Raw genomic sequence first — 19,688 nt, 5'->3', positions numbered from 1 at the left:
ACTGGAAGTCATGACAGAAAGATCAGATACGTTTGAATGAGAAATTCACTTTTGTAGATTTCAGATGAAAACACAGTGTACCTTTCATTTCACAAGCAGACGTGGAGAAATCTGAAGTCCTCATCTCCTTTCTTCTTTAGGGACTTTAAGTGTTTCTGCATCAAGTTTAAAGATATTATCCCTTGTGGAATAAAAATATAAAGAAGGTATCATTTGCCCCTGATTAGGCACAATGGTTTTGTTTATGTTTCAATCAGATTGGAACAGGAGCACAAGAGGCTGTCAGAAACAGCTAATGCTGGAGCAGGAGGGGGAGCAACAGCTGAGACCAGACCCTCCCCAGATCTGTCAGCTTCATCACTGATGCTAACTGAAACGGAGACCCACGTATGTCAAGGAGGGAAGGGCAGAAGTCATCGTGACTCTTCCCCAAAAAGGAATCGTGTTATCATCGCCAAGAATTTCTGAATCCAAGTTAGAAAGGAAAAAAAAAAATTAAGGAAAAAAAAAAAAAAGCTTGCCATGTTCTTGGTACCATTTGCCTTGACAGGAAAAACAAGAGCATCTTGCCTCCTCAGCTTCCTTCTCATCAGCGAACTCTTCCCCAAACAAGACACTGCACATCAGCCATTTGGGATCCTTTCCATCAGTGTTGTAATGAGCTCTCCGTGCAGTTTGTACTCACTGCAAAGTGTGCGGAAGCCAAGAGCAAGGAGTTGGTAATCTGGGCACCCACAGTTGTGATGAGGCATCTTCAGTGCAATCGTCCAAATCAAATATTTGGCTGTGCTTCTTCAGATGCGACATCTCATATTGTCACTGTGGTACTGGCAGGGAGCTGAGCTCGCAGAGGGGGTGGGGAGAGGCACCCGAGGGAGACGGGGGCGGGGAGGGAAGGGCCCTCCTGCACGCACGCACGCACGATCTCCCCGCAGCATCTCCTGCCCTTTGCTGTTTTCCGTCTCCTGTGAAGATGTGGCGCCTCTTGGACAAGGGCCAAATGGCACGCAACTAACAGAGACTGGTGGAAAAGCACACCTTATTGAAGTTGAATTTTCCTTTAGCAGCAAAGACTTTAAACACTCATCTCTTACTACTGATATTTTACTGTTACATTGTGTTATCTGCTGCTGGGCTGTGACCCACGATGGTGACACGCTTTTGAAAAGCACCCGCTGGTCAACGCAGCGATTTTCAGACACATTGCTTCATTTGGTTCTTAAGACAGCTGCTTAAGGTAAGACTAAGAGCACAGCTCAGGAGCTGTCACCTTTGTTACAGAAGAGACACTCAGCCCTTCAGAGGGCTAACAGCTCATACAGGAAGCTGGAAAGACAGCCTGGAAATCTGTGTCCGCTTCCCATAGCCTGCCCTCTGACTTCTCCATCTGCAGTGATTATTCATTGAGAAGAAGTCCCTGATACTTTAGGAAACATTTATCCTCACGTCACAAATATGCCCCCGTGTCACACATTTTTAAAACCAGAAAACTCCCGTGGATGTTTCCAAAATTTGTCACAAAATCACATTTTTTTTCTTCCAATATTATTAAGTATAATTGACATACAGCACTGTATAAGCTTAAGATGTGCAGCATCGCGAGCTGCCTTACACGCATCATGGAATGATGACCACAGTTAAGTTTAGGGACCATCCATCACCTCTACAGACACAAAATTAAAGAAACAGAAAAAAGTTTTCCTCGTGATGAGAACTCAGGATTTACCGTCTTTATGACTTTTATATAAAATGTACAGCACTGTTATTTGTATTTATCTAGATATAAATATATATAAATTTATTTTTATCACCCCTAGTATTTATATGTCTCATAACTGGAATATTGTAACTTGACCACCTTCATCCAATACTCCCCTCCAGTCTACCTCTGGCAACTTCAAAGCTGATCTCTTTTTCTGTGAGTTTGTTTGTTTTCGAAGTATAATTGATCTACAACACTATGTTAAATCCTGGTACACAACATAATGACTTGATATTTCTATACATTTCAAAATGATCACCATGAAAAGTAGTTACCATCTGTCAGCGTACAAAGATGTTACATAATTATTGACTGTACTCCCCACACTGTGCATTTCACACCCGTGACTCATTTATCTTATTACTGGAAGTTTGTACATCCACATCTCCCTCACCCACTTCTCCCTTCCCCCAGCCCCTCTCCCCTCTGGCTTGTTCTGTTTGTTCTCCGCATCTATGACTCTGTTTCTGTTTTATTACGTTTGTTCATTAGTTTTGTTTTTTTGATTCCATGTGTAAATGAAGTCATATGGTGTTTGTCTTTCTCTATCTGACTAATTCCACTTAGCATTAATAACCTCTAGGTCATCTGTGTTGTTACAAATGGCAAGATTTACTTCTTTTTTATGATTGAGTAATATTTCAGTGTAGATACATACACACAAACACACACACACATATATACACACACCACGTCTTCTTCATCCATTTATCGATGCACATTTAGGTTGTTGCCGTGTCTTGGCAGTGAAATGCTGCAATGAAATTAGCGGTGTGTATCTTTTCTAATTAATGTTTTTGTTTTTGTCAGATAAATGCGCAGGAGTGGGATTGCTGGATCATATGGACGTTCCATGTTTAGGTTTTCAAGGAACCTCCATACTGTTTTCCACCGTGGCTGCACCAATTTACGTTCCCACCAGCAGCGTATGAGGGTTTGCTCTTCTCCACATCCTCACCAGCTCTTGTTAGTCATTGTCTTTTTGATGATAGCCATTCTGACAGGTGCAAGGTGATATCTCATTGTGGTTTTAAGTTGCATTTTCCTGATAATTAGTAATGGTGAGCGTCTTTCCATGTCGCTGTTGCTCATCTGGAAAAACTGTCTATTCAGATCCTCTGTCCATTTTTAAATTGACTTGTTCGTTTTTTTGATATCGGCTGTATGAGTTCTTTGTGTACTTTGGATATTAGCCCCTTATCAGATATAATCTTCTCTCGTTCGTAGGCGGCCTTTTTGGTTTGTTGTTAGTTTGCTTCACTGTGCAAATGCCTTTCAATTTGATGTAGCCCCATCTGTTTAGTTTTGCTTTAGTTTCCCTTGCCTGAGGAGACAGATCCAAAAAAAAAAAAAAAAATCTCTGACACTGATGTCAAAGAGAGTGCTGCCTGTGTTCTTCAAGAGGATTTATGTTTTCAGATCTTACAGGTAAGTCTTTAAATAAAATTAAAGATTTATATTAAATAACATTTGTTTTATATATAAAAATGCTTGTTAGGTTATAACTATTTTGTTTGTATATCTTTGCTTCCTGGTTGGGAGGGATGACTGACTATGTGAGCCTCGTTTATACATGACATTCCTGAGCCGCTCCAACGTTCCTGCTGCCCCCACCTTGAACGGCCTCAGCTGACTAATTTGCTTCCCATGCCCCCTTTGCTCTCACCTTGGTTCCTTGGTCCTCCATCCTTCTAGACCATGTTCTGTTCTGTTTGTTTTCCTGGGTCCAGTGACTCATCCAGAAAACCTCCTCTTGAACGGTGGCCCAGTGGCTCATGTTCGTTAACCCAGGGATGCACTTTCCTGTGTGGCCTGCCTACCCACAGTTCAGAACTTCACGTGTCCTTTGACCTCCTATGGTGGATTCCACCCACCCATTGGGACCCATCACTACTCCTTATAGGGTTCCTGATGCTCTGTTTGCATTTACCTGTTTATTCATTACCAGGTTTCCTGACATGTTGCTCAGCCTGCTGATCCCATAAACTCCCCAGGCTACTTCTAGATTTTTGCCTACCAAAGTCAATTTCTAGATCTTGGTTTCTCTCAACACTCCTCCATCCTAATGTAGATATTCATACAAGCCAAGTGCACACATTGCCTGAAGTATAATAGATCAGATAAATTCAGATTACAATAGTTCTTGAAAGGAAGCAGGGTAGATTTAGACTTGATATAGTAGGAGAAAGTGAGCCATGGCACACTCTTATGCAGATACATGAGTTGACATAAAGAGCATTTTAAAAGAATAATATGAGTGATATCATATGGTACTTTGCTTTCTCTTTCTGGCTTACTTCACTTAGAATGATGATCTCCAGGTCCATCCATGTTGCTCTAAATGGCATTATTTTATTCTTTTTCATGGCTGAGTAGTATTCCACTGCAAAAAAGAAGACACAAACGAACTTATTTACAAAACAGAAACAGACTCACAGACATAGAAAACAAACTTATAGTTACCAGGAGTAAAGGGGGTGGGAAGGGATAAATTGGGGTTTGAGATTTGCAGATACACACTACTATATATAAAATAGATAAACAGCTATTTTCATCTGTGCAGCACAAGGGACTATATTTCATAGTAACCTATAATGAAAAAGAATATGAAAAGAAATATGTGTGTACATGTATAACTGAAACATGTTGCTGTACACCAGAAATTGACACAACACTGTAAACTGACTAGACTTCATTAAAAAAAATAGAATATGGTGGCAATATGAAAGATAGATTGGAGAACAAAGCAATTATAGCAGAGATCAATAAAAAAATTATTTGGGTAAGAGTGAAGTAAATGGCTGGTGGGATTTGGAAGGGAAGGAAACAGTGGGATATATTTTAAAGGACAGAGTGACAACACTTTGTTCATTTTTCCCTTCATCATACACCCAGTCAGTTATTCAACACACACCCTTCCAGCACATTTGTTATGGAGTGAAATGTGCCCTCCCAAATTCATATGTTGCCGTCCTAACCCCCAGGACCTCAGAATGTGAACTCATTTGGAAATAAGATTTGTGTAGATGTAATCAGTTAAGATGAAGTCATACAGAATAAGATGAGCCCCTAATCCAGTACGTTTGGTGTCCAGTATGTAAAAAGGGGAAAATCTGAACAGAAACAGACACTTGCAGAGGGAAGATGATGTGAAGAGGCACGAGGAGAGGATGACCATGTACGGGCCAAGGAGAGACGTCTGGAACACATCCTTCTCTCACACCCCTTAGAAGAAACCAGTCTTTTGACATGGTGATTTCAGACTTCCAGATTCCAGAACTCTGAGACAGTAAATCTCCATTGTTCAAACCACCCCATTAGTGATGCTTTGCTACAACAGCCCCAGAAAATTAATCCTAGATTGAACGTGACACTTCTAGGTTCTGGGAACACAGCAAGGGGTGAGGGAGGAGCCTGTCTCCCTGCTCTGAGGAACCACTTGAGTCATTATAAAGGCAAATAAGAATGCGCCATGATGAGTGACATTACAGAGATATGAAGCAATGGTTCCTGGGGACCTGAGAGAAGTTTCATTAAAGAGGTGACATTTGATCTGGATTTTAAAGGAGGGGCAGACATTTGTGAGAAGACAAAGTTGCAAAGGGCATTTTAAATAGAGGCAGGGACAGGGGACCTGAGAGGATGGGGGGACAGCAAGAAGCCAAGTGTGGTGGAGAGTCTGAGTGGTGGGAGAGAGCTAAGCAGTGAGTGTGGAAAGGTGTGGCCAAAATAAGGACCGTTCAGTTAAGGGATTAGATTTTTATCCAGAGGATCAGAAATAATCAAGATTTTTGAATCAGGTCACTGGTGTGAGTGATCTTGATTTGGGGTTTTTTTTGGAGGATACCTTTAATAGGAATGCAAGTTGTGGAGGGAGTGGGGAAAGACTGGCACCAGGGGTTTTAGACAAGAGGCTCATTGGGTGTCCAGGTGAGAGGTCACTGGGTAGGGGAGGAAGGCAGCATCAGGGGAGGACGGAGAGGAAAGGTGCAGAGCCAGGGGCATTTCTGAGCAGAATTAGCTTGAGCTGGAACTACAGATGTTGATGGCGAGGAGAGAGTTGTGGACAATTTAAAACTGTCCTGAAGTTATAGGCTTGGCACAGTGCTTGGCCAAAAGGGGAGACTCACCTTACACTAATGTTGCCAATGATTAGGTTCTTGTCACAGAAAGAATTCAGAGACGAGACACAGAGATTGAGAAAGTAAAGTGGGGATTTACTAAGGGGTGGATAGCACACTCTCCAGGGGAGAGTGGGCAGACTCAGGTGAGCAGCTGCCCTGAGTCTCCATGGCAAGTTGGTTACATAGAATGAGAAAATGAGTGGGTGGAATATTTACTGGGGAGAGAAGGGTCTGGGATCATACACCCTGATTTCTATCCCAGCTCCACCTTCCCAAGGGGACGAGGGATCTTTGTTCTTATTTAGTCTGGATTGGAAGTGTCATGGCCTCGGTGCATGATGGGTACTTCTTATCTGCAAGGCTAATTTTATTGAAATAAGTGTATAATGAGCAAAAGGTTACATTCGGACACTGGAGATGCCTGCCTTTTCCCACCTTGCTTTGTTGGCCTCCAGGGCACTTGTAACCCCCAAATGTGTGATTTCTTATCAGCCCCAAGGGTTCCTGCTTTTCTTTGTTTTCTGCCCAGGGACCCCCATTTACATGATGTGTTTGGACCATGCCCCCCTTTTCTCTGCTCATACCTAGTTGTCTGCCTGCTCTATCACTAATACCTTATGTTGCTCCCAGACTCCCCAGGTAGAAATTGAGCTGTAACTACAAGAGGTGGAATGTGTTTGGGGGCGATTGGGAAGGTTTGGGGCTGATTGTTCTCTATTCATTCAAAGTGTGCCTTGGGTGTCTATTCTCTGCCAGAGACTGACAACGTGTAGGGCTTTTCTTTCAAAATGAAGTAGATGATCAGGAATATTTTGAGAATTAGTGAAAAGCACATATTGCAAATCTAAGAATATTCTGACTTGCAGTTGACTCACAGAAACAGAGAAAGAAACAAAAAATAGAAACAGATAATTTCCATACTACATACTTTATTCCAAAGCATTAAAAAGTTTTTTTTCCTTCTAAACTATTGAATTCATTTAAAAAAAATAAACTGTCCAATTAAAATCATGGATATGGAAAGGTAACAAATACTGCATATACCCTGATGCCACTAAATCAGATGAGCTGCTTCAATATCCATGCCTTTTTTCTGTACTCATATTTAGATAAATATTTTTTCTATATTAAAAATTTTTGATTTTTCACTTCACCAAAATAAAATATTTCTATAAATCTTACAATGAAAAATCCCCAGCTCCTTGCCCTACACCCTGATTCTCAGAGGCAATGATCATCAAGAGGTTTAGCTGTTTCTTACAGTCTTTACCTCCATATTTTAACTTATATTATTATTGGTATTTCTTTTTTTTCTGTGCTGTGCTTTCTTAATGTTTCCATTTTAGATATGATCAGATCAAATGACTCCCTAATAGATTACTTGTAATTAGATTAATACTAGGTAATTTTATTTTGCGACTTTACAAATATCATTATCATTGAAAGCTACCATTACTTAGACGAGCTATGAGGTACTGCATTTCTTTACCTTTTACATTGCTTTTACTTTTTTTCTGTTTAAAATAATTTCAGTTGTCTCTTGTACTTAATATTTTTCTCTTTGCATATGTGAAGGGGTGTGAATTATGTAATTTTTCTCCTTTTTAATGAATTGTTACTATGATTCTGGTTAATGTCCACATCTAGAAATTAAACATGCTTTTTAGATTTATTATATAGTTCAGTGTAAATTGGTATTTCAATCATTTTCCAGACAAAGCAAAGCTCTGAAACTCAATAAATTGAATTATCCTTCTCCTATTGTGTTATCTTCTTGAATCGTAAAACCAGGTGTATTTAAACCCCAGAAGGTATTGCTCTGCCATTATTGTTTCTCACAGTCAGTATTCCTATAGAGTTACCAAAATGATTCGTCTTTTGTTTTTTATGCTTTCTTTCATTTCTATTTCTACTTGGGTTCATTTTTCTTCTACCTGAAAAAAGAATTACTTTAGTATCATATTTTTCCTGTGTGGGTTTACCAATAATCTGTTTTCTTTTGTCTTAAAATGTCCTTTTTTACTTTTCTTTTCTTTTCTTTTTTTTTTTTTTTTTTTTGTTAATGGAGGCACTGGGAATTGAACCCAGGACTTTGTGTACACTAAGAATGAGTTTTATCACTGAGCTAAATGCCCTGCCCCTTTTTAACATTTTGTTTTTATCTCTGTTTTTAATTTTGTTTTTTAAGGACCATTTTGCTGGGTATAGAATTTTAGTTAAACAGTTCCTTTTATTTTCTTTGAGCACATTGTTTTCTGGCTTCCCCTTTCTTTTCAGATGTCACTTCTAATTTTCCTACCATTTCTTTGAAGATCATGTGACTTCAGAAACCCATTCAGGCCACTGGCTGCCCTTCACATCTTGTTACTGGTTTTCTGCCATTTCATTCTTATGTGCATGCATGTGTTTCTTTCACTTTTTATGTTTTTATTTGTTGGTTTCTGGTATTTATTTTGCTTAGAGTTTACAGTGCTTTTGGAATATGTGACTTGATGACTCACTGGTTTTAAAAATTCTGTCAGTGTCTCCAAGCATTGCTTCTGCCTCATGCTTTCCTCTCCTTTTGTGATTCCAACAGCACATTAGACTTGTTGACATAGCCTGTATATAATTTTATGCCTTTTGCAGTATTTTCCATGAGTTTCTTTTTCCTCTGTGCTTTACTCTGGGTATTTTCTATGAAATTGTTTTCTAGTTCATTAATTCTCTCTTTAATGCATACATTCCATCATTGAACTCATTTATTAATATTCTAATTTTTGTCATTGTATATTTTTGTATAATTCTAGAGTTCCCACTTTATTTCTTTTAAAATTTTTTTTCCTAAATTTAAAATTTCATTTTTTGAGTATATTAATCAGAATTACATTAATGTATAAATTTGTTAACTGTAATAGGTGTGCCTGTTGATTCTCTGATTTGGGGTTTTTTGTTTGTTTGTTTTTCTTCTCTTTGATGCGTTTGTCGGTAGGTCTTGGACTGGTGTGGAAAGTTTCCTTTTGATCCAAGGGTTGGTGGGGACTGTTACTCCACCAGACTTGTAAACCATTATGGGAAATCGCTGAGCTAAAGATATGGAAGATGTAACTACTGACTGTATCAAAGTGATGTACAAATTAGGAAAAAGTTTACCTTCCAGGAAAGGCTCAGACTTGGGGCTCATGGCTTAGTGAGTCTATGGATTTCTGTGCAGAATAAAATGCCCCTTCCTCTCACTTAATGCAGCTTAACCAGGGCATATGGCTTGGGGAACAGAAAGGGGAATGAGTATCAGACTCTTCTTATCCTCCCAGGGAGGTGTCTTTTGTGAAGCACAGCCTTTCACGCTGGTCCCACATACAGACGGCCATACGAGCAATCTGAGCCACAAAGTACAAAAGGACATCATGGATTTCTGAAGCCTGCTCTGGAAATATGAGGTCTGGATCTACTTCTTCTGTAAAGTAATTCATTAAAAAAATTTTTATAAAGTACGTTATATATTACTATTATAAATATATGATATTTTATTTATATTTATTTTAAACTTATTATAAATATATTTATTGTATTTATATTTTTATTATATTTATTATTTTATTATTGTATTATGTTTATTAAAATGCATAATATAAAATTTATAATTTCTTAAAATATGATATTAAAGCATCTAATATAACTAGACATGTAAAAATACCATTTAAATATTTTAAGATACCATCAAAAATACATATAAAACATTTTTGGAAATGTTAGCTGGGGAAATTTTATACTGATACAGGTAGTTGTTACCAAAAGCCTCTTCCAATTTCTTTCATTCTTTTGTTGAGCAAGTGAAGATGCTTCATCCAAGAAAATTATGACAAAATGACAATTATATAGGAGTCAGAAAATTACTGGAGCAGTTTTGTGGACAGAATCCAGTTACAAGAGCCCATTTATTGAAATTGAATATAAAGCCTTTATACTGAGTCTTTTAGACAGTTTCTTAAAGGAATAAATTTATGAGGAGTAAGAACAGAAATACTGTTTTTAAGAAAGATTATCTCAACTTCTTGATGGATGGCTTGTATATAATTATATCCTATATAAATATTTTGTATTCATTTTTTTCTTTCATAACTTAGTGATGGAGTTGAGATGTACTGCCAGCATATCCGACTTAAAGAGACCCTGAGAAACAAATCACCAGTGGTCGAGAAGAGTAGAGCTTGTCACACTCACTGAGGACTTTCTTTAAATAACTATTTCCTCTCATTTCTTAACATCTTTAGGAATTTCAGAGGGTCACTTCTAAAGTCTATGTAATCAAAACTATATAAATGAATACATTTTTACCATAATTGTTTAAAGTGCTTTTTCAGAGGCTGTCTGTAAGGACTGGTCTTTATGTTGCCATTAACTGAATGATTGGGGGCAATTCTGGCCCTCTTGAGATCTCAAGTGTAAAATGACACATGATTTTAAGTTTTGAAATTTAACTCAGATGCTGTCTCCTCTGTGAGGCCTTCCCTGATTCTCCTATGGGGCTAAATTTTGCATCTTACGATACTTCCTAACAATTTTCTTTTTGACCTTTGCTTTTTGAAACTTAAAATATTTTTCTCTATTAGTTATCTGTAAGCATATGAGTCTTCACCTTCATGGATGAAGCTAATTGTGCATGCTTCCCTTTCTGAATAAAGTTACTCATTGCATTCTTATTTGTCAGGACAGGCTAGCTCATGCTACAGTTAAAAATCATTCCATGAATGTATTCCAGCTATACTGCTTGCCTGGTATAAGTCGAGGTACCCATTCAGAGATGTAGGCTGAAAGAGGTTTTACCATCTTCTAGTTTTGTCATCTTGAAAATGAAACCTCCTCAGTTGCTGTGGCAGAAGAGGCATCCTGGGAGCCCCTTGTCAGTTGATAAATACTTTCATCTGCTAGTGACACGTGGCACTTCTGCCCACAGCCCGTTGGCCAGAAGTAGTCACATGGATTCCAGGGCAGCTGAGAAATGCAGTGCACAGATGGAGTATTGCAGGAGCATCACTGTCACTTTCAAAGTCACCTTATTCACCTTAATACCATTCTAGTCCTCTATTGGGAAGTCTCTGCACATCTGCAAAAACCTTATCTTCAAATAAGATCACATTCACAGGTACTGGTGGAGGGAAGGATTTCAACATATCTTTTGGGGAGGACACAATTTAACCCGTAACAGTTTTAAGTTACACACACACACACACACACACACACATAGATATCAACAAGTAGCAAGGTTAATAATGAGAAAAAAAATCTAGTAAAAACACAACTGCCTATTAATAGGTGATTTTTGTTGTTGCTGTTTGTTGGTTTTTTTGGCGGGGGGAGGTAATTAGATTGATTGATTGATTGATTTTTCTTTAATAGAGGTGCTGGGGAATGAAGCCAGGACCTCACGCACTCTACCACTTGAGCTGTACCCTCCTCCCTGAGATTGGTTAAATAGACTGTGGTACTATGCATACTCAGAATATTATTCAGCTTTTTAAACAAAGTAAGTTAAATCTCAATATATTTCACTGGAAATATATTTGTGATATTTCAAATGAGAAAAAAAGTAAGTTAAAAATAGTATGTAGAATATGAGTTTTAGTCCCATATCAGAGATGTAGATGAGCTAAAAATGCCCCTCATGTACAACAACAGAAAAAGCTGCATAACACGTAAATTAATTTTCCTCAAACCCATCAGAGAAATGAGGTCATAGAACAAACAAGCAACATGAAATCTGGGGAGTGACAGGAAGTGCTCAGAAGCATGAAAATAGAGGAATATATAACAACCAGTAATCCATGTAACTCCAATGTAGCTTTATTATATTCAAAAAATGTAGAAAATAAATATTATCAGTGTTTAAAAATATATTATATAATGACAAGTTGATCATTTTATCAAGAGGACGTAACAGTCCTATATGTGTATGCACCTAACAACAGAACTTACAAATGCACGAGGCAAACACTGACAGATCTGAAAAGACAGATAGATAAATCCTCATCTGTAGTGGGTGTTCTCAACACTTCTCTTTCAGTGGTTGACACAATGAGGAGGCAGGAAATCAAAGAATCTAGATGACCAGATCAGTGCTATCAACCAAGGTGACCAATTGATCCTTATGGAACATTTCCTCCAATCACCAAAGAATACACGTTTTCTCAAGTGCACATTGAAAACTCACCAATAATAGGACAAAACTTCGATAATAAGACACACCTTTGAGAATTATAAAGAATAGAAATCATACAATGTATGTCCTTAGATAATAATTAAAGTAAAAACCCATATGTGGTTGACAGAATAATGCACCCCTCCAAAGATCCTAGTCCCCAGAACATGTTATAGTTTACCTTACAAGTCAAAAGGGATTTGCTGCTGTGATCAAGTTGAGAATCTTCAGATGGGTAGATTATCCAGATAAGCCTACTATAATCACACAGATGCTTACAAAGGCAGAGGGGTCAGAGTCATATCGAAAGACATGTAATGACAGAAACAGAAGAGAGAAGGGAGACAGGGAGAAAGGGAAGGAGGGAGGGAGGGAGGGAGAGAGAGCTGAAGATGCTACTCTAATGGCTTTGAAGACGGAGGAGGTCACAAGTCAATGTGGGAAGCCACAAGAAGTTGAAATTGGCAAGGAAAGAATTGAAAATAGCAAGAAAAGAATTTGAGGTGAAAAAAAGAACAATTGTCCAAAAGTGACTTGAAAAGCTACAGTATATTCACGGGAATCTTGGAGACCATGTACATGACTGTGCATGAGCCAAGGAAAGACCTGAGATGGTGATCGCTCACCTGTAGCTAATCCTGAGGCTCCAAGCAAGTAGGATGTAAAGACTAACAGAACTGTAAACTCTCTCCAGGAGCGCTGAAGCCATACCCCAACACAAAGGCCTTGGGGCAAAGATTGGGAGAGTGTACTGATATTAAAAAGATAAGGTAAATACTGTAAACAACTCTATACCCACAAATTTAACAACTTAGACAAAATGGACCAATTCCCTGAAAGTCACAAATTATGAAAACTCACTCAGGAAGAAACAGAACATCAGAATAGCCCTCTACTTTTGAGGGAATTGATTTGGTAGCTAAAAACCTGCTAAAAATGAAAACCAGATGGTTTGACTGCTGCATTTCATAAACATTTAAGGAAGAAAGAATATCAGTTCTCTACACCCTTATTCAGAACACAGAATGAGAGAAAATACTTCCCAACTCATTCCAAAACCAAAGACTTCACAAGAAAACAAAAATACAAATACAAATCTCTCGTAAGTTCAAGAATCCCTTAAAAAATCAGCAAATTAAACTTACAATATATATCCACAACCAAATTGGATTCATCCTAAGAGTAAAGGCTGCTTCAACATTTGAAAATCAACCAGTACAAGTTACCACATTAATGGTGAAAACATGTGACAAAAGAAAACATACAATTATATCAATAGATGCAAAAAATGATTTGGTAAACTAAACATGCGTTTATAATAGTAAAAAATAATGTCTCAGCAAAGTAAGAATAAAAAGATGGATTATTAACTTCACAAAGATCATTATCCACAACCTACAGGAAACATGGTTCAGAGACTAAGGAAGATTGTGTGTTCTTATCACTGCTGTTCACCATCATACAAGAACCTGCTAGTGTAATTAGAGAAGAAAAAGGAAAAATTAAAGCATACATTTCTGAAGGGAAGAAATGATTATCTCTATTTGCAAATAACATTTGTCTATGCAAACAAGTCCTAAAAATCTACCCAAAAAAACCCTTTTAGAAATAATAAATTTACTAAGTTTTGTTAGCCTTGTGTTCATAAATTCTATGAACATGGTATGTACGCAAAAATTTTTACCTGTCTCTTCTTCCAGACTTCTAATTCCTGCCAATGGGCACTTTGGCTACTTCCCGTATCCCTGGAGGGGGCTGACGGACTGGTTTAGTGTCTCTTGTCTAACCAGGTAATTCCTGAACTGGGAGAAACAGGTCTTAGTGGCTAGCCATATGTTCCTGGGGACAGAGTGACACTGAAAGGTGAGGTGGAACTATTAACTAGATGGCAAAGGAAACAGAGCTGGCAAAGAAGGATTGAGGAAGCAGGTACCTAGACTTATGGGATTAAGGATGGGACAGGTTGAGGCATGTGGTGGTTATGTGTCAGGTAGCAAAGTTGAGAAGGGATAACCAAGTAAAAGTCAAGATAAATAATGAAGAAAACATGTAATGGGAAATTCCAGTGGTGGCCAGGTGTCTCCCTTTGGTCCTACACAAGTGCTCCAAATAGGAAGAATGCTGTAGAAAAAGTTTAAGAAGCAGAGCTGTGTTGTCTGTGTTAATGAGTATTGTCCAACTAGACTGAGGATCCCTCTCAGCGTCTGACCGTCAGGATGGAATAGTGTCTACGAAACAGGTGTTTCACCTCCCTGCTGAGCGAAGGTGGTCAGATGGCCACAGTCAACCTTCACAAACCGAACCAGTATCTTTTAGTTGGAATTAATTGCCTCTTCTCTTGGGTAGATGCTTACCTCATATACATGTATTTATACGTGTATATGCAACTTTGAAGATAAATCAAACCAGTAAGAATCCGAGACATCGGGTTCGTTGTTTTGTGTTATAATTTTCTTTGGAAATTTGGTGAGGAACCTAGTCTATTGCAGCTCCTGGGACAAGCTTTGGAGACCATCTGTATACTCAAAGGCTGAGTCAATCTGGTATTATTTGGGAAGATGAATGAGGATGTGGGTGAAGTTAGAACTGTGTCCCTCAGGTCCACTGATTACTTAAGCTGCCAGTTTCCCTCTGTTGATGACAGATTGTATTTGACAACGTCCTGAGGCAGGTTGTCCAGTTTTGTGGAGTTGTGCAGAGCTTAAATTCACCTACTTAGTTCTGTCATTCCCACCTTAAAGGGTCAAAAGGAAAGAAAAGTTCTTTTTTATCAACAGACATTGGATTTAATTATGGAAAATGAGCAAGTTTCTTTCTGGTTCATGCCCTGTATTGCCTAGGGTACAGAGTGTCACTTAACCACATGATGAGCTTTGGACGGACAACCTCAAGGCCGTCAGGCAGACCCCCCCTCTTTTGTGTTGACTGCCCAGCAGGAGCAAGTCTGAGCTCTCGGGTTTAGTTCAGAGACCAGGCAGAGAGGGGCCAGGGAGAGTGGCATGCATCCCTTCAAACTTACAGCTGGCTCAAAATATTTAAATACAAGTTTACTTAATATTTAAATGAAATTCAGATTTTGGCTTGGCGTTCTCATGGACTCAGACAGGTGGCAGGGAGGGCATCACATTTCCCCAGTTCAGGGTATCAGGGGGGCTGTTTGTATCTCTCAAAGAAGAGTGACCAGATCAGTGCCTTTAAATCTTTGAAAATGTTTATCCTGAGAGCTTGAAACTAGGGAGATGTGTGTTGAAGAGGACATGATCTAAAAACATACAACATGCATCAGATCTACATATTGGAAGGAAAACCCATATCTTTTTAATTGAAGTGTAGTCAGTTGACAATGTTGTGTCAATTTCTGGTGTACAGCGTCCTGTTTCAGTCATACATAGACACACATATCCATATATTTCTTCTCATATACTTTTTCATTACATGTTATTATAAGGTACTGAATACAGTTCCCTGTTCTGTGTAGTAGGACCTTGTTGTTTATCGGTTTTGTGAAAGTTTTCTTGTATTTCCGAAGTAAGGGCAGTTCTGCCAAAGTTCAGCAGCTACTCTGTGTGATGTGCTCCACTATGTATAAGTGCAGAATTTGCTGTATTCGTGGGAGAGGTGTCCGACTGATCTGTCATCTTGGAACCTCCATATTTTTTCCTTCAAATGTTTAAAATATCCTACAAAAGGGTTTAAGATGACAAATTCAGAAGACTTCCTTACCTCCAAAAAAAAAAAAAACCTTAAAGAAAAACAAAACTTTACTACCACAAGCAAGAGCTCTGAGGAGCATTTGAATTCCCATCACACCCACACCTGGTAAGAATCAGTCTGGCACAGCATCATTCATCATGCTGCGGCTGTCAGTTCTGACATCCTTTAAGGCTACGTTGTGTGCTTAATGACTACATGACAGAAAGTGTAAACAGACACCATGCATACAGGGACGCGGGACATATATGTGTGTGTATACTTGCATTTGAGTATTAGGCACAAAGAAGTACCAAAAAAATGATAGCACGTGAAGCTGCCTGTTGAGAACATACCCATGTGCACGAGCATGCCCCAACAGCAAACATAACGAAACAACAAAAAACTCCGAGCAATTTCTTACATAAAAACACAAAGCCCATTTGAAAGACTATCCAGTGCCAAAGGAAATAGATCAAGAAATAAGTATCGGAGATGCTCACCGATGGATACATTATGGTCTTCTTAGCATCCCCCTCACCCTCCATTATGACATATCAAATTGCGACTTACTAGGGATCCAGGAGCAGCTAGTGAGCCCAGCACTGGCCTCGAATTAATAATTCATCAGGCACACACACACAAAGATGTTGTAGCTTGACTGTTTTAAAGCCCATGTGCATGTTTGGTTCAAACAACAATACAGCAAACTCAAATTTCGATTTTATTATTAGCAGATTGTATGCTTTTACTTGATTACAGGAGGAATTTTATTCTTTCAACAGCATATTCAATATCCTTGGCGCACACTTGGATGATTGAGGTCAGCGATTTTTCTCATATTTCCCAAAAAGGCATCATTTGATGGAAAAGCGCCTGTTTTGGGGGCTTGGCGATAACATCCGTGTAGTTGTAAAAGTCTCCGATTCCCTTTCCCTGAGTCTGTACATCACTTCTTCTCTTCACTTGGGGACGTGGATGTAAGGGAACGTGGAATGTTAAATTGCAGAATGGCAAAAAAGAAAACGTAGGTTTTCAAATTCCAAAGTATGTCATTCTCTTTCATTAAAAGTCACAGAAACTGTTACGCTGCTAATATACTGTAAGTAACCCCACACTGCAAGGTGAAATAAGATGCCTATTACCTTTTATTTCTGTAGTAATTTTCTCTTCTCCGACTTCATAAATTTTCAAGTGCAACAGCTTTGGTAAAACTGAACCATACCGTGAAATACAGTATTTAAATTTCTTAAAATAGTCTCAGGATGTCAGGTTCATTTAACAGAAAGTTCTGTCAATTTTTAAAACTATTAAAAATACAGAAGGAAAATCAGGCACGCATACATGTTTCTATATGAATGGAGAAGTTTTCATATTTATTTATTGATGTTTTTAAGATGCCGAGCCAGAATGATGGTGGCGCGCTCGGCCATTCATTCTACATCGTCAGAGCTTCTGTCTCCAGCAGAACTTGCCAAGGTTCTGGGATGACCAGTGCTGCTGGCCAGCCTTTGGAGTTAGCCATTGCTCTGTCAGGTCTCCACATGGACTTAGTATACACGACAATTCTTCCTCCTCCCTCAAGTCCCGGTTTCTAGGAACGTTTATAGGTAAATGCAAATGGTGAAATATTTCCTTAACTGTCTCTTTGTACTTAGAGCACTTAAGGCAAAAACCAGTGGAGGCTATGTAAAAATGAATCAGTAGCCAGGCGTCTTTAGATGTGGCATACTAGTCTGCATTTTATTTTTGCTTTATGTCTGAGAAAACATTTAGTTTCTAGAAGAATGATTATGTATGTTAAGGATCTAAACCTACAAAGAAAATTTCCTAAAGGCTAAATGTTGCACTTAAATGGTTAATAACCTTTACTCCCTGAAAGAATTTTTTTTTTTTTTTGCTTTTTCAGTAATATAGAAATGACGTTTGTTTAGGTAACTCTTTGAAACTAAATAATTCCCCATCAGGGCCAACCTACTGCTAATGATCATATTAATTCAAAGTCTAGTTTCTTACTTAGTTTGAATCTTTCTTATTACCTCATTACTTAATCTAACAATGGCAACTTGCCAGAGAGGACCCCTCTCCCCCCAAAAGGACATCCTTCAGTTTTCATTTAAAACAACAGCATGTATTACAAGTTAGATATTCACAAAGAAACTTCACCCAAGAAGGGGGGACGGCATGCATCTGGCCCTGGGAGCTGTTCTTTCAAAGGTGATTGGCAGTTACATCTTTGAAAGCCGAGTTTTCACCGCATCTCAGATGCCTGTATATACTTCATACACAGTATTAATACAGGGTTACACAGGAATTAATGAAAAGGTTCCATGTTCACGTTTAATGAATAAGTACCTAATTAAAGACATGGGTAGGCCAGAAGCACAGCCATTGTCTTTTCTGTTAGTATCTATTCTACTTCTTTAGCGTTTACTGTGAGCTTCTTCAACTGACGGATGCCTGAAGGGAGCGTTAACAAATTGGTCAGCTGGTGGCTGGCCCTGGTCGGGAGGAAAGCGAGCAAGGAACACTTTTCAGGCTTTCAGAGTCCCTCCACCAGCTGTCACCAGCCATGGGTGCTGAAAAGATCCTGTCACTTCATCCAAAGGGATTTACTTGGTCAGAAGGAAAATTTAAATACAAAGCACACAGCTAAGAAGCCAGTGAAGGGGATTATGGGCATACAAGAGCACATGTATATACGACACTAATACATCTTTAGGAAATTTCAGCTCCCCAAAGCCAGAATTACTGCCGGGGCAGGGTGGTAGATGAAGGCAGAGACCTTTACCACCAGAGTTATTATCTTCCAACCACTCAATTCAACTTTATAGGTCTTTCATCATGGCCATTAAAAAGAAAAAAAAAAAGAGAAGAAAAACTCCCATCCCTTCAATGGAGAGCTAAGAAAACACACTCAGGTTCTAATATTGTTGGGTGTCACCTGCATGCAAAACACCCTGTTGCCTTGTGTCCATGGTCTAATTTCCCTGCCCTTGTTCAAATTTTTACCAATGCAAGTGCATCTGATGGGGAAGAATGGCCGAGCCAAACCAAAGCATGGGGCATTTTAGATTCATTCACTTGCTCGACAAGAGACTCAGGGGCACATGTGAGATGAGAGAGGAGGTGGCTGAGATGTCCACGGCCAGAATGCTTGGGTCAGAAGCCCTCCTCCTTGCAGGATTGGCAAAGGTCATGTCTCTGCCTTTTGTGATGGAGTCAGGGAAAGAAGTCGACCAACGTAGTGAAGGAAAAAGTCATTTTATTTAAAGAGGGAGAAAAGGGCGCAGTTCAAACATGGGCATCCATCATTAAAAATGCTTAATTCCTTATCCTGATTGGCAAGGCAGTCATATCCAATTCACAGTAGCAACATATGGCTTGGCCAGCATCTACCCTTCAGAGGAAACCCACACAACTTTGGGGCCGTCTGTTACCAAGTCCAAACTCACTCTGCTCACTGCACAACAGGCCAGTAAATCAGGAGACGAGGTGTTGGGGCAAGGAGTAATGGCTTCATTTGGAAAACCAGTAGACTGAGAAAATGGCAGAGTGTTGTCCTGGAGAATCATCTTCTCCAAGTCAGCACTCAAACTCCCTTAATACTACAAAGGAGAGGTGGGGTGGGGTGTGGCTGGTTGTTGCAAACTTCTTGGTGTCAGAATCCTTTGTTCTTGCAGCTGTCCACGTGGGTCAGGCCATAGTGTCCCTGTGAATCTCCAACAAGACACATGTTATTCTCTGTTCTGCAACTTTTTAATCTCTGTATGAATGGGAAAGTGTTCTACCCTTAAAGGTCAGAGCCTGGAGAATGGGCTCTCCCGTAGATTTCAGGCTCTAGGCAACATTCTTTTACAAAAGATACAGAACCAGCAACACTGAGCCCAGGAAACAGAGCCCAGGGTTAGAGCTAAGGGAAAGGATCTAATAT

The 19,688-nt window shown here is 39.1% G+C and overlaps 2 long non-coding RNA genes across 3 annotated transcripts; one reads left to right on the top strand and one right to left on the bottom strand.

The window, feature by feature from the left end:
- Positions 1-99: 99 nt before the first annotated feature.
- LOC140689999 (uncharacterized) lies at positions 100-4,993 on the bottom strand. Of its 2 annotated transcripts, none has more exons than XR_012065159.1 (3): positions 4,898-4,993; positions 4,060-4,145; positions 100-181 (listed from the first exon to the last, which is right to left on the bottom strand). It is a non-coding gene; the product is annotated as an uncharacterized lncRNA (long non-coding RNA). The 2 variants fall into 2 exon arrangements; XR_012065160.1 differs by lacking the exon at positions 100-181 and adding an exon at positions 2,812-3,086.
- Positions 4,994-5,077: 84 nt separating this feature from the next.
- Positions 5,078-10,208, top strand: LOC140689970 (uncharacterized). Its single transcript, XR_012065116.1, has 3 exons — positions 5,078-5,303; positions 9,180-9,305; positions 9,993-10,208. It is a non-coding gene; the product is annotated as an uncharacterized lncRNA (long non-coding RNA).
- The last annotated feature ends 9,480 nt before the right edge of the window (positions 10,209-19,688 follow it).

The sequence above is a fragment of the Vicugna pacos genome, chromosome 28, assembly GCF_048564905.1.
Source record: "Vicugna pacos chromosome 28, VicPac4, whole genome shotgun sequence".
In the NCBI taxonomy this organism is placed as follows: domain Eukaryota; kingdom Metazoa; phylum Chordata; class Mammalia; order Artiodactyla; family Camelidae; genus Vicugna; species Vicugna pacos.
This window is presented reverse-complemented; position numbering and strand designations above follow the sequence as displayed.